Source organism: Aphelocoma coerulescens, chromosome 2 (genome assembly GCF_041296385.1).
Source record: "Aphelocoma coerulescens isolate FSJ_1873_10779 chromosome 2, UR_Acoe_1.0, whole genome shotgun sequence".
In the NCBI taxonomy this organism is placed as follows: domain Eukaryota; kingdom Metazoa; phylum Chordata; class Aves; order Passeriformes; family Corvidae; genus Aphelocoma; species Aphelocoma coerulescens.
Genome location: NC_091015.1, coordinates 71,994,761 through 72,009,689, shown reverse-complemented (window position 1 = coordinate 72,009,689; position 14,929 = coordinate 71,994,761). Strand labels below are relative to the sequence as shown.

Genomic DNA, 14,929 nt, shown 5'->3' with positions numbered 1-14,929 from the left:
ATCTTTTGTTCTCTTGAGCACTCTGGATTCCAACTGGAAAAGAAATGGAAAAGGTGCAATGTGACCTGAAAGAAAAGCTGCTCCTATGACACCTCCTGCCACAGAGGTTTAGACCACATTTTTGGATTACTTATGAAAACTCAAACTACATTGTGTGCAGTGTGCTCTTCCACAGAATTTTGAAGTCACTGAGAAATCATTACAATGAACTAGATGGTCCTTGGGCTTATTAGCAACCTTCTGTTGTAACTAATTCCTCCTGTGCTAAGCTCATGCCTTTCAACTAGAATTTTTATAGACTTAAAAATTGCTGCTAAAAGTTGAGCTTTTCATTTTTCTTTTAGGCATTTTTAATAAGATTAAAAAGCTTCATAACAGAAGAAGGGATGGTATTTTCATTTATCTTCCTCTGAAGCCCAAGGGTTAAGACAGCAAGTTGTATTGTGGAGGTCTGGGTTAAGGACCTTTGTGCCACTGGTTCAGAGTGTGACTTTGAAGGACTCTCCTGTACCGTGATGATAAGGCTGACAGATATGGCCATATTAGCAAGTTAAAATACATTTGAGGGGTAATAGAATGTGTCTGCTCTGCTGGAAAATGATATACCCTTGCTGGTTAGTATTTTAGTGGTAATTTTAAAATCTTGATAGAATACTCTGTGACACAGTGTTTAGGGTGGTCTGTGGGGGATTGTGGATTTAGGAGTAAGGAACAGAATTTAGATATTTTGTTCCTTTTGGAGAGTATTCCAGTTAAGGAAAAATTACACACCACCTGTTCACTTTTTTCCCCTCAGTAAAAACCTTTAAGCAAGTCACCTAGGCAGCCACAATCATATGTTTTTTCTTTTTGCTTACAAGCCTGAAAATACAGTTGAATGTATTTTTATTTTACATTTCTGCTCTGGGCAAATGAAATAGTGGGTAGACTAAAGGAGGGAGTTTGTGAGTTGATCTTGTGTAAATCCTGTGAGTTCCCTATGCAGTCTGATGTCAGATAGATGCTCAAGACAGTAATAAAGTCTTTTGATATGTCTGCAGTGCAATCAGAGAGAGGAGCAGGTTTTCTGGGTACTTTCTGAAATGTCTGCTGTGAACTGAAATCTGTGTCACCAGTAGTCTATCCTGGCTATGGCAACTGATTCAGAAATCACCCTGTCTGCTATGACAGAGCCATGCCTTCCTAGGCTGAGAAGCATCAGGTTTTTTTAAGTATTTCATAGTTATCTTTCAAGCCTGCTTCTTCCTTCCTTCTTAAGGAGCCTTGTGTTTACTAAACACATTTGTAAAATTATCTAGTTGGATCATCCCTATTACTTTCTATCCCTCCAGGTCAGTTATGACAGTGTGGTAAAGTTCAGGTGCTCTGGGCTCCTCCTATTTCAGTGGAGAATGATAATCTCAAGAGCCCTTCTGTCTGGGGGTATTAGTGTGGCTTCTGGCTTAGATGACACTGTTTGTTGCCTGAACTAAGTACGGTGACCCTAAGGCTCCTTGTTTTGTTGTAAATAACATAGAACTGATGCACAATCTCTCATTAGTCAGTGTAGATGCTTCTCACATTAAAAAAGTGTTGTCCAAGTGCCAACAACTACAACCTGCCCTTCTCTTGAAGGGTGTAAGTGGGGCAGAATGTGGAGACAGTGGGCTTTAAAATATTGCCAGACCTCTTCTGGAAAAAATCTGCTGCTGCCTGTAGAACTCATAGTCCCCTTTAATTCTGCCCACTAATTTTTTTTCTTCTCTCTAGCCATCTATTTCCCTTTTTGCCACTTCTTAGAAAATTAAAAAATCTAGGTAGCCCCATTTTTTAGAATGATAAAATCTGTGAGCAGAATTTCTTTGCTGCATTGTTCCCTTCCTAATGACTGTTTTTCCACAACACCATACCCTGTTACTTGGGAAAGGTAGAAGAAAAGGGAAAAAGAAAACATGTGTGCAGAGGATATACCCAGAAATAAGAACCATGCCATGTAAAATTGTTACAGCTGTTTCTGTTTTTATTGACTGTTTCTTTTGGATCCATTTCTCTGACAACTGCTGCTCATGTGAGCAGGAAGGCATGCAGCATGACATTGCTGTGGACTGTGGGGTCCTAGGGCCAGGAGTAGGTTGAGAGGGGAGGGAAAGGAAGAGGGTGTGGTGGTGAGGACATTTATGTGGGACACATCAAAGCACATCCTTGTAATGTGTTACAGTAACCCAGGAAATTCAGTGCAGATGCACTGAATAACCTCATGGCAATCTGGGGTTTGCAATAGTGTTACAGCAGAAGCAGCTGTCATGGTACTTGATTTTTCAAATTTCAGTGAGCCACTTCTCCCCCTGCTCCCTCATACAAATCCAGTCTCTTTATTTGAGTTTCCTCCTCTGAGCAGCCTCACTACACAGTATGTCATGCAAACGAAAGTTAAGTGTGCTACAAATGAGATATGCAGGGCCTCTTATAAGCTGGGAAGGAGCAAAGAGTGATTGTTACAGCCTTTCTTGATTTGCTTGGATAGGACATTAAAGGGGCTGTTCAAACATGGAAATGGTGAATTAGGTGATTCTATACATGGAGGGAAATAGCAAGAGAGATAGTTTTCCATGTGAGTAGATAGTAATCTTTTTTATGGACAACATGAAGTATCTGCCTCCTCTAATAGAATCACTGGATGGAAGCTGAAAGATAGGAAACACAATTTCAGATGCTCAACTCAGTTCATTGACCAAAGAGGGAAAACATCTAGAAAGAACTCTGAAAAGCACCACTGGCTTTTCTTTTTTCTGCTTTCTCTGTTACACTCAGGCTCCTTCAGTAAATGGTCAGTTTGAAAGATGTAGATCTTGATATTTTTTTTCCATATGCAAAATACATGGACACCCATTGTGTTCATATAAATGGTTTGGAATGTACACAGAACCTTAATATAACTTATGCAGCAATTATGATGTTGTATCTCATGGATGCATGTGTCAGTGACTTGGGTCAACTACAAGGCTGTCTTTAAAAACAAAAAAACCCAACAATGTTAAGCTTTTCTTTTGCTAACCAATGTAAAAACCTGAAACTGTAAATGAAGAGAAAATGATAAACTGCATCTTGTGATGTAAATTAATTTGAGATTAAAAAAAAAGTAACATTATAAATAAATGCTTTATATTTTATTAAGCATTAATTTTTGCTCAGCAATTTGTACTGTAACTCCTTCTCCCATCTGTCCTTGGTTTTCATCCATATGTGGAGCCTCGGTGTGTCCCTGATATTTGTCAATTTGTCAAAGCTTTGGCACAAGCTGGAGGAAAATAGACCAAACACTAGAATCTTCAGTCAGAACACACTGAAATCATGTGGATTGGATTCAACTCCCACAGCCAGTCATACCTCTTTAGCTTTTGATTAGAAATTAAACTCAGAACTGAAGGGGCATGTCGCTCGAAAGACCACTGCAGCTTTAGCTAAAATGAAGACCAGAACCATAGGCCTGTTTTGAAAGAAGTCATACTTGATACAAATGTGAAGAATTGACAAAAACCACATTGCAAAAGCAGCATCTAAATACAAAAATCAGTTCATTCACACTGTGACGACACCAGTTCAGAGTGGTACAAGAATTTATGGTTTTCATATGCAGATCATACCAGTTTTTCTTTAAATAGGCACTGATTTTGGAAAAGGGATCTATGCATATAATGCTAGTTTTTCCTAAAATACATTTGTTTGCGTGTACAAATTAAGTTTATGCCTAGCAAAATACCCCATAATATGCAGCTATGTGCTCTCACCTGTGCCTGCTTACCTGTGTTTCTTCCCTGTGGCTTTTATTTGTACAGGGTTTGTTACTAATGAGTCACTCTGGAAAACTGGTGCTTTATGAGCAAGACAGTTGCAAAGTGAGATGGCTGTGAGTGCCTATACTCAATGTAAATGCCCAGAGCAAACCACTAAGACAACATATGCATTCTTTTAAAAACTGGGAGCTGAACTAAGCTGTAAAAGCAACTAGTGATGCATCTTTTGTGACTATTTCCAGGCCATTGCCTTATTTGCTGAATGTTCTCCATACAGTTGATTGAAAAAAGTAGGTGAAGCATAATAGGAAAAAATATTTTTTAAATGAGATTTCTAGCAATTCTTGGCTATGTTTGATTCAGAAATACTAGTATAATAGGGATTTTATCGGAATTTTGGGATGTTAGTTTTAGGTTACAGAGAAATGTTTGAATAAACAAGTGAAAAGTTTGAATAAACAAATCAAATCCCCAGCAGACATGAAATAACTACATCTTCTGAAGTTATTCTTGACAAAAAAGTGCTTGACAGTCATTGAGGTACTTTCAAGTTACCTTATATAAACTGAATTTGATTGTTCATTCCTAGGAATAAATGCCTGCAGCTCTAGAGATCCTCACAATGATAAGATAAAAATATTAGAACTGTGAGGATAAAATACAAATGAGTATATATGAGAATCTGCTCTCTTTCCTTCATTCTCTCATGGACTTGTTGGGACAGAATGTTTTCCCATACGCTCTGCAAATCCAGAGCCCAGTGCCATTGGCTTGCAAGCACTTACATTGTTTTCTGTTGATCAGCAAAAATCTGTCTCTGGATTCTCTTCTTGTCTGGTTTGTGAATAAGACTAGTGTCCAAAAGTGATAAAAAAACCCTTAAAAGATGTTGTTTTGGTTTTTGCTGAAAAAAAAATTTCAAATAAGGAAAGCCTTTGATTACTCAATGATGCTGGGGCTCTCCCGCTTGCTTTTTTTCATTCAGAGTTTTCATTTCTCCCCACCCAGAATATACCAGAAAATAATTTCTGCTGTGCTTACAAATTCTGGAATTTTAACAGTGAATTCAGTGAAAGATATTTCTCTTCTGACTGATTTTTCAGTACTTCCCCTCAGATTGCTATGGTTTAGCTTATGGGCTTCAGAATACTGTTATTTCCTTGTCTGCTATTTTTTTCCTAAGTTCCTTATGTTCTTAACTTGAGTTTCATACAACCTTTGCATACCATTGGCCGAGTCACTTGGAATGTTCCTTTTTGGCTCCTTGCTGCTGCTGCTGAGGATGTGACAATTTGATGTCATTGGTGTGACTTACAAAATTAACTAAACCCACCTTGTGTTCAATAAATTAGGAATGAGGCTATCACAAAGTGAGTGAGCATCTCAGGCAGTCTCTAGTAGAGCTTGTGGGAAGAGCCAAGTGGAAGATGTCAAATAAACAGTTTGTGTTCCACCTGGAAAACACTGATGTAGGATTTTTGAGAGATTAAAGCCAGTCTCTATACCGACTTTCACTGAAATGATGTGGATCCCTGTTAGTGAAAGAAGCTGGCAATTCCTGTCATGGACAGGGAAAATGAGGGACCAGTAAGGGCAGGGACTGACTCTGCATACGGCAGGCTGGTTTCTTTGATCACCTAAGCTGGTGTCTCTGGTATACAAACTTTATAATCATATCTATTTGATGATTTCTTAATTAAATCAAAACGAAGTACTGACAATGGGGCAAAATAGTTAAACATTCCTGGTTTGCCATGAGACATGGATGCCTACATTCAAATGTTGCTGTTTGTTCTAAGTCCATTCCCAACTGTACATTCTTTTCCATGGGAAAGGGGGAAAACTGGAGACCCATCCACAAATTGTCATACATTTTCACAGATTCTGGAAGATGTTACATTCTTGCTGGGGTTTTTTGTTTGGTTGGTTGTTTTTTTCCCCCACAAGAATTGTCTGTCTCTGATATAAAGTCAGAAAGTCTGTATTTTGGGACTGCCTCACCAGCAACTCTAGGTACCTCCTGCTTCACAAGCTCTGCAAAGTCACTGCAACTGTGACAAGATTGAACAAGGCTAACAATAAACCTGACCTTCAGCAGATTTGTGCTTTACTTTCTTAAATCTTCATTGCCGAGAAAATTGCCTAAGCAACTCTTGGGTGAAAATTGCAAACAGAATGTGTTAGATCTGGTTACTTCTCTGTGTCAGAAAAATAAAAGAAAAAAAATTCAGTTTGTCTGGGTTTTTATTTTATGGTTCAAACAACATAGCTAATATGCCTGTGGATTAGTCTTGTGGGCTAAACATTTAAAAGTTGGCTTCAGATTAGCTGAGGAATAAATATGATTGTTTTGTTGGAAAAAACCCTTTGTTCAAGCTGGAGGATCAGTGCACAGAAGGTATAAACCTCAAAGAGAAGAAAAGAGAATTATGAGTGATGCTATTCAACCAGTAAAGAGCATATTTGGGATGAAATAAGCCAAGCAGAGTTAGAAATATTAAGGTAAGGATGTAATTTAATTAGAATAGCATACTTGCATTCTACAATGGAAGGAGGTCAGTTTTCCCTCAAGGCCTCTATAAGCTTGTGATTCTACTCTATAGTGGTTTATTTATTTTTCACCCCTTTTAAGTGCTAGTCTCGTTTTGAACAGAGTTGCAGATTTTACTGCAGCCTTTTATAGTTGTCCCACAAGTTAACCCTTTAAAAACACGTATTTTTTTCAGCCAGAGTCAGGCTACAACAGAATCTCAAAACTACAGTGGGATTATTGAAATCAGAAAGACTTAAAACCTCTCTAACAAATTAGGTAAAAGAAGCCTGACACTTCATTTATTAAAATAAGGAATGGGGAATGGTAATAATGATTTATGTTCCTTTTTTTTTTTCTTCCTCCAGTTTGTTAATATAAATCAAGTTCTAGAATTGAATTAGTTTCTGGCACTTCCCACACTCATGTATTCGACAATATCACAGCCAGACAATGATGGGAGGATAAAATAATCCAGATGCCTTCAGTTCATGAAGCAAAGAGTGAATGTTCTCTTTTAAATTTGCAACTAACTGTATATGAATAAGATCAAATTTCTCTAAAAGTAATGTCTGGAAGCTTTTTAGTTAAGGCTGGTTTTAAAATATGAAGGTAGTGAGATGAGTCTGGACAAAACCCATAAGGATGCTAGTAAGTGGCCAGTAGGGACATAGTTTTTTGTTGGTAAACATTTTTGTGTAATTTTCAGGTGTGAAGACTGTTAAATAAACATAAATGACATAAAAATCAGCATTTTTCTTCACTTTAAATCAATACACATACACTTTTCCAAATTTCTGGATAATAAAAATTATTTCCCTGTGTTTGTTGGTGCATCCATTGTAGTATGTGGGCCAGCTCATTTCTTTCTTCTAGCATTCCTCTTTAGTGTGCAAGAGGAGAAAAATGAGAGTGGAGCTGAATTGAAACTTTCTTTGTTTTTTTCATTTTAAGATGATTTATTTTGGTGTTGCTTTTTTTGTTTTTCTGTTTTTGTTTTTTTTTTCTTTCTTGTCTGGAGGTCTCAGAACAAGTGTTTGGGGTTCTCTGGCTGCCTCCAGAGAGCAAAGATGCTCAAGGGCCCTCTGTCAGCTTGCTGTGGCCAGCTGTGTAGAGGGATGCTAAGGAATGCATTGCAGAGGTGCCTCCTTTGGCTCCACAGGGTAAGCTCATTTCTTGAACACGTGATGGACCTGGGACTGCTTTTGCTGCTGTGTTCCCTTGGGCTGTCAGAAGCCTTCTTAGCCCAGACCTTCTACTGATGTCTTCCCCAAAGTGAGGTGATTATGAACACTGATCTGCTACAGGTCAAAAGCAATTCTATGAATCTCCCTTATTTAGTATGTGAGAAACATGTTAATTTGAGTATTTTGACTTATTCAACATCTATGACCTAGCAAACCAACAGGCCAATATTGAAATATGCTCTGCATTGTTGTTCTTAGTACACAGAACACTTTCCATGACACTCCTGGATCAGCAGTTGTTTAGCAGCCTGTCTAGTGCTGGAAGGACTAGTGGGTTTTGCTGATTTATTACAGCTGTCTGAAGCAGATATCAACAGCACTTTTTCTGTTTGTGGGCACATGTAAGAGAAGCAGGCATAGAAGGGAGAGGTGACTGTAGTCATCTTTTAGCCATTTGTACAGGAATGGAATATTTCCTGACAACTCCAGTTACCATCTGAGTCAGGTTTATTCTTGCTGCTAGACTTTCGATATACTGTTTTATACAGAAAACATATTGCTCTGCATTTCTAAATCAGGTTGGAGGTGTGATATAAAATTCTCTTGGGGCATTTTAAGGTAATAGTGTTTCCTTTTGTTGAAAGACTCACAGTGAAAAAAATGGGCAATCATACCACAGGAATAGATGTGTTACAGAATTCCTTCATGACATTAGATTCTGCTGAACTCCAAGCCATAACTTATATCACACCTAAAGTCATTAAGTGTAGAGACAAATTGCTTCATAGAGGCAAACCCTTTGTTACTGGATTTTTTTGTCTTTCATCTTACTGTTCTCCTTGCTATATGTGGTCTGTGGAATAATATCTAGGATTGCTTTTTGAAAATGTTTCTGTTGGCTTGGTTCGAGAAGCCTCCACTATCATCTATTGTAACCAAATTTCTAAAATAAATTATAGCCCTGTGGAGCCACAAGTGGATAAAACAGCAGGCTTCAGATGACATTTTGATAGTTAAAGGGCCTATTGCTGTTGTATTACTTGGGCCACTGATTATTCCTGTTTCTTTATTTACAACGACAAAATTGTTAGATTTGCAAAGGAGAACCTGCCTCAGGTGAAAAAATAACAATTTGTACTTAAGGCTGGACCCAGAGGGAGTGAGAAATTCCCGGAGGGAACATAACCACATTTCGTGCTGTACTTCAGCGCCCCACGGATCCAATCTAGCATGCAGACAAATGGAGCTAAATACAGTGCTTAAATGTGCATATTAAACCCTTGCCAGAAGCTACAGTTATTAAATAATACCAGGAGCTCCCCCAGTCTTCTGCTAAAACAGTTGGAGCTGACTGCCAGGCTCATGCTTTCTGGGCAGATTATTTCAATCCTCTGGGAAAAGAAGAGCCACTTTAAGAAGTTAATACCTCTGGGGCAGTATATTGGAAAGCTTCATTTGATCTTCTGTGACATGTATGACAGTATCTAATTTTCAAGCTGAAAAAGTCCCATCCATGGGTTATGCCACAACCAACACGCATAAATAAGGCTCCAACTAGGAAAGAGAGAGTGGTGGGATATTGGAATGAGTGGCAAATGTTATCTGAAGCTCTTACTTGAGTCCCACTATTAAAAAACACGCTGACATAGCTCTCTGGGATAACTGTGGTACATTAGTGGCTTATTTGCTCTGTTTGGCTGAGTGGACAATAATTGTCAGGACGGGAAAGGTGTCAGCAATCACAGTGTTTTAAACATCTCTGGCCAGACCAGTAAAAGGACAGCTCACGGAAATCACAGTTCTCTTCATTGATTAACCACATCCCACAATCTGTCAGTGTGAACAGCATTAATTTTGTTGCGGCCCTTGCATGGAAAATAAACTATTACCACTAAGGGCCCCTGAAAAAGCTGTTGTATAAACCCAGTGACAGAGAAAAAAAAAAGGATGGAAATGTAGAAAGAAGCTTCTTCCACAGTCCACATCAGCCGTTAGGAGTTTTTATTAACAATTGCTGCAGATCTCCAGGTGCTACAGCTATGCTGGAGAATGGCTGCTGCACAATAGGTTAGGCAAATTGAGATACAGAGCCAGACTGGGGCAATGTCTTGCTAATCCTTGACTGCCTTGGACATCTGGTCCTTCTGGAGAAGGATATTACCACACGTTTTTTATCAGTGAGACAGAATTTCTGGACTATACTGTTGATTCCAATTACAACACTGTGTTTGAAAAAGCATTTAAAAGCAGCACCTACTTCTCCCTGTTTCTTCAGCTCTCTAAGTCTTTCTGATACTGTTGGCTCTAAAATATGTTGAATGGGACAATAAGAAATAGCATTTCAAAATGCTTCATTGTGCAAGGTTTTCTGTGTTGGCTTTTTTGTTGGGTTTTTTTTTGTTGTTGTTGTTTTTTTTTTTTTTTTTCCTACTGTAACTAACAGAGCTATGATTCTGTTTTCTTGGCAGTACAGGAGCTCATTCAAACTGAAATGAGAAAATTGGGACCACTAGGGCAAAAGTCAACAAGCATCTGCAATCCATGATGAAGATTTTCTTATCAGTAATGAGGACTAGACATTCCTGGCCTATTCTTCACTGAAACAAATACAATTCCAAGATGGACATTGCTTCTAAGGGCTGGTGTTGTTTCCTAATCCTTAATCCACAGAAAGGTTCTTGTTCTTAGGAAGGAAAGCCTTTTCCACACTGCTTTCCTGCCTTTCCTTGAGCACTATAGAAGATAATTTCTGTATTTAAAGACTGGAAATTGTGGGATACTTGCCAGCTCTTTTATGGCCTCTTGGACTTCGGGAAAACCATTTTCCCTCAGTTATTCCTTTGTGAAGTAGATGCAATGGTACATCTGCTTTCCACGTACCTTGGGAGACTTGATTGATGATTATAATGGGCTTTCTCAACTAGAATGCAAGGAAGAACAGCAGTTTATTACAGTGATACAAGTTCAGGGGTCGGTGTAACCTTCTCTTCTTCCAGGGTGAAGAAAAAATATACTGCTATAACTTAGCCCTTATCTGACCAGTATGCTCACTGTGTGCTGATTTAAAATGTGCAGGCCTATCTTCATTGGAAAGGAGCAGAATTTTCAGCTGTTCATGAGAAAAACCTCTCTGTAGAATGGATTTTAGAAAGTATTAAACATCACTGGCTTTGTTTTTCACTGGGAAGTGGAGCATTGACAGAGCTAGTGATAAGAAGTGGCAAACCTTTACTACAGCCAATGGTGCAAGGGAAGATTTAGTGCAACTTGGTCCAAAGCTCTCAAGGGTTGTATTGTCAAAATCAAACCAGGAACAGAAAATAGGAAAAACAGATGAAAAAAATTATTAAAAGACCTCCAGAAAGAGATATGTCTTTATTGGATAACATTATCACATCATTACTTTGCTGACATAATAACAAATCAATGAAAGGAATATTAAATATTTTTAAAAATGAATAATGTAGTAACATATCATGGAGCTTTAAAGTGTACTGACCTGGATATATCAAGCCTAAGCAATCATTTCTTGGCTCTTGTGAGATCATTGCTTGACTCTGAAATTAGAATAATTTCATGAGTGTGTGGAAACAAGAATGAGGTCACCTCCATCTTAATTAGAAAAGGATAAATCAAACATCCAAGGCATACTTTCTTGTTTGCTGTTGACTCGCTTAGATTGGTACGATATAGTCCTGGGGCAGTATTTTATGATAGCCTATTTTGCTGCCTTGTGTATTATACTCCTTTTGCCTTTCTTTCTGACAATAATATAGGGTTAATCATGCTTACAAAACTGTTAAATTCATTCTGCTTCTATCTGAAAAAATGGAATGAGGTGAGCAAAACATTCAGATAAATAACATTTAATGCAGGCTTTATATAAGCCAGAGGTCTCAATAAAATTTTAAATCCTTTTAGTCAGCTATTCTTCTAATTACTTTTTATTTCTCCTTTGCTGGAAGAGCTTTCAGGCTGTGTACCATGAACATGTGGGTCTTTATTTCACATTAATGTGTTCAATAAAATAAAATTATACAGTTGAGTAATATGGATCAAAAACTAATTTATATAAACATTGATTGTTTCAGAGCACTGGAAAACTTCTTTGTCTTGGTCTGTACGACTGCATTTCAGTAGACTTGAAATATACTCAGTTGTTATGGCCAGGTTTTAATTTTAAAAAAACACTGATATGGAAGACATTTATTGACAATTGGTTCTGCTGTGTTCCTCCTTCCTGGAGTAATGAAATAATTGCCTCAAACGATATACGTGACTGCTATCTTTCCTATTTTGTTTACCAAGTGCCTGAGTCAGTACTCTGAAATTCACTGCTGATCCTTCAGTGACAACAGTACTGTATGAGGAATTTTCTGAGATAAAAAAATATATACAAATACTCCTAAATTCACAGAAAAAAGTTAGAAAAAAAAAAATTATTTATATTAAGTACAAGGCTGAGTCTTTGGACTTTGATGCCTGCTATGAACCTATAAGACATACTGAACCTTCCTGTCTCTATATCACCCCAAAATATAAATAAAGTGAGGCCAAAAGATACTGTTATAATTTTGACACTGATGTATTGATGTCAGTGTGGTCAAGGTTTCTTGAAAATTACTTATCAGTGGAATCTGAGTTGTGCTTAGATTGGCAGTCGGGTCATTTGTCTTCAAAGATATGCACACACCCAGTATTTAATCTTTATTTAAAGACAGTAATTAGAAACCTTAATCCTAGGCCACAAAACATGGAAGTCAATCAGAATATTGAAGCTCCTGAATTTCCAAGTAGAGTGCATTATTTTGACAAGAGATCAATATTCAAACTCAGCAGTCTTAGTAGAGCTATGATGAGAGAAAAACAACTATTTGGGCTCAAAATAATAGACAGGCTCGTCTCCTTAAGAACAATATAGTCATTGTCTCTGCTAGGCTAGAGCCCAGTTAAACATTCAGTTAAAAAGTTTTCCTGCTGCATGGAAAATACACAGGATGATAGCTAAGACCCTTAACCCCCACAAGCAGCAAAGCTTCCAGGTGAATTGCTGTGAGAGGAAATCTTTCAGGTGCTAGGGTAATCTTTTCTTGAGTTCTCACCAAGCCGGGTATCTGCACTTTGCAGACGGAAACAGAAAGGAGAGAAAGGAGGCAGGAACTAAATGCTACAAATGGCCATGGACTGGATATCAGAGAGATGAGGGAGATGGGGGAGAAAAAAAATCTAAATCCAGTCTTTAGAAGCGTGGATTTTGCTTTGGGTCCATCTCTAATTAGCTCCTGTGTGTTATATAGAAATTGACTGGGAGGAAGATACCTGTAAAAATAAGGTAGCAGCTTTGGTATTGTTTTTTGTTTTTGCTTGTTTGTTTCTTTGTTTTTCCTTATGTTGTTGTTGATTTGTATTGTTTTGGAGAAGGACTGTTGCCTTGATTGTAGTTGGACAGATCTTATACGATTTGAGTAGATTCATTTTGTGTTTCTCTCATTTAAACAGCATAAAATGGCAAGAGTCGTAGGGTATAAGTATGAAGAAAGAATGAAAGCTTTTATACATCTTTCTGGGAGCATAAATTGCCCTAAAATGGAGTTTAATATTTGATTCAGACAGGCAGTCACTTGGAACAGTGAGCAGGATTGCAGCAATGTACAATCTTACAGGCTGGAGGGATGTGTTTGGGGAAGTGTTGAAACATACATCAGGCAGAGAACGATTTTGAGGAAAAGGAGATATGGACTGAGTGAATCTAAACTTGCACAAACCTGTCAAAAATGTGTCTTATTGTCCAATGTATTATCCCCCTATGATTAATGTGAATTGAAAATACATTATCGTGTGTGATATGTATGCATGCTGCAAATCCATTAAGAACAAGCCTTACATGATTTATTTGTATTAATGTCATATTAAATTCTAAAAATTGAGTTGATGTTAAAGCACAGGTGCAATCCAATAAAAACAAAGACAATTTGAGTTACGATAGCCTTATATCAATTTTACTCCCAGCATACTAGAAATGTAGTACCTACACTGTGAACAACCCTTCACATAGTAGTAGGCTGGTTTTCAACTGTGCACCCACAACAGGTAGGAACATTTTGGTATGGCAAAGTTCTCAGAGAATTTAGCTTCCTGCAAATGCACAATCAGAAATTAAATCGTATTTCCCCCATCTTTCTTTTGTTTAATCAGGTGTTTTTGCAGACCACCACACAAATTTGAAGCACTGGATTTTTAAAGTTGTCTTGAAACCCTCCTAAAATGTATCATAATGACTGAGCATGTAAAACCACTTGTTTATGTGACATGCACTGCATTCCCAAGGGATCAAGCCTACACTTTCATACTGAGCCTTCTTTTTAGATAGCCAGCAAAAGAAGGCAAAAGAGAAAGGCTGATCTGAAAACCTTGTGCAAATATTAATGAATTTGTTCTCACAAATCCCCTGAGAAGTATTACTGTCATTTCAGGCATTATATTAAATAGATATATGGGCCATGCTGTATTTTTAAAGCTCCTTTTTTGTGCGATCTGACAAAATCTGTGAAGAGACTACTTTTTATGTAATGATCCTTGCTCATTTCAAAAGTCACTTTTTTGTTCCCGTTACAGAGGAAAATGACTTTTTTGCTGTGAATTGTGGAAGAAGAATCAAAACTGTTGAAGGACTATTTGAAAGTCTCAGCTAAAAGGGAAGCTAGAAAAGCAGGCTATTTAATCAGTTGATACCTCTACAAGGCTGTAATACAACAAAGTAAGAAGGTTTGTGTTTAAGCCAAAATGTAAAATCATTACTAAGCACTTTTGCTAAGCAGTTTAATTTACGAGGGAGCGTAACTTTACAAAGCCATACACTGTAAGACTCAAAATATGACAGCAGTTTTAGAATGAACAAAAGAAGTACTAAACCAGCAAATCCCCAGCCCAAAATATTCTGAATCCCACAGTAACATGGCTTTAGTGTGGCATCTCTGTGATTTATAGTGTATGATTATAATCCTTTGGAATAAATTGGCACTGACTGCTGTAACATCTTAAAGCTATTCAGGCAGCACATACAAATGGAGAAGTTAAATCACAGCCTGTGTTCAAGATTTCATCCAATATATATATTTTAAGTGGAGTATCTCTTTGGAGATAGGTAATTCAACTGAGAAATAGTTCTTTAAGGACAAGATTTAGGGGCACATTGAAAAGATTGGAAGTTTTCTTTGGTATTAATTCTAATTATCTACAGCATCTCTCTGTGTTATCTCAGGTTTCATAAACACATTTAAAGCAGATCTGGATATCTTCTTTGCTCAAGTGGGTTAGAAGGAGGAGTTCCTCATTGAAGTTTTATGGACAGGAGCTGAGGCTAAATGAAAACAGTAGCCCATGAGGTGTATCAGAGAGCAACGCAGGTGCATAGAAGTAGGGCTGAATGACATTTTATA

The 14,929-nt window shown here is 37.7% G+C and overlaps 1 long non-coding RNA gene across 1 annotated transcript in view; it reads left to right on the top strand.

Moving 5' to 3' along the window:
* Positions 1–14,929, top strand: part of LOC138105774 (uncharacterized) — a 43,838-nt gene that overhangs the window by 18,229 nt on the left and 10,680 nt on the right. Inside the window, exon 2 of the long non-coding RNA XR_011148680.1 lies at positions 14,106–14,255. This is a non-coding gene — a long non-coding RNA (uncharacterized lncRNA). The remainder of the gene's footprint in view (positions 1–14,105; positions 14,256–14,929) is intronic.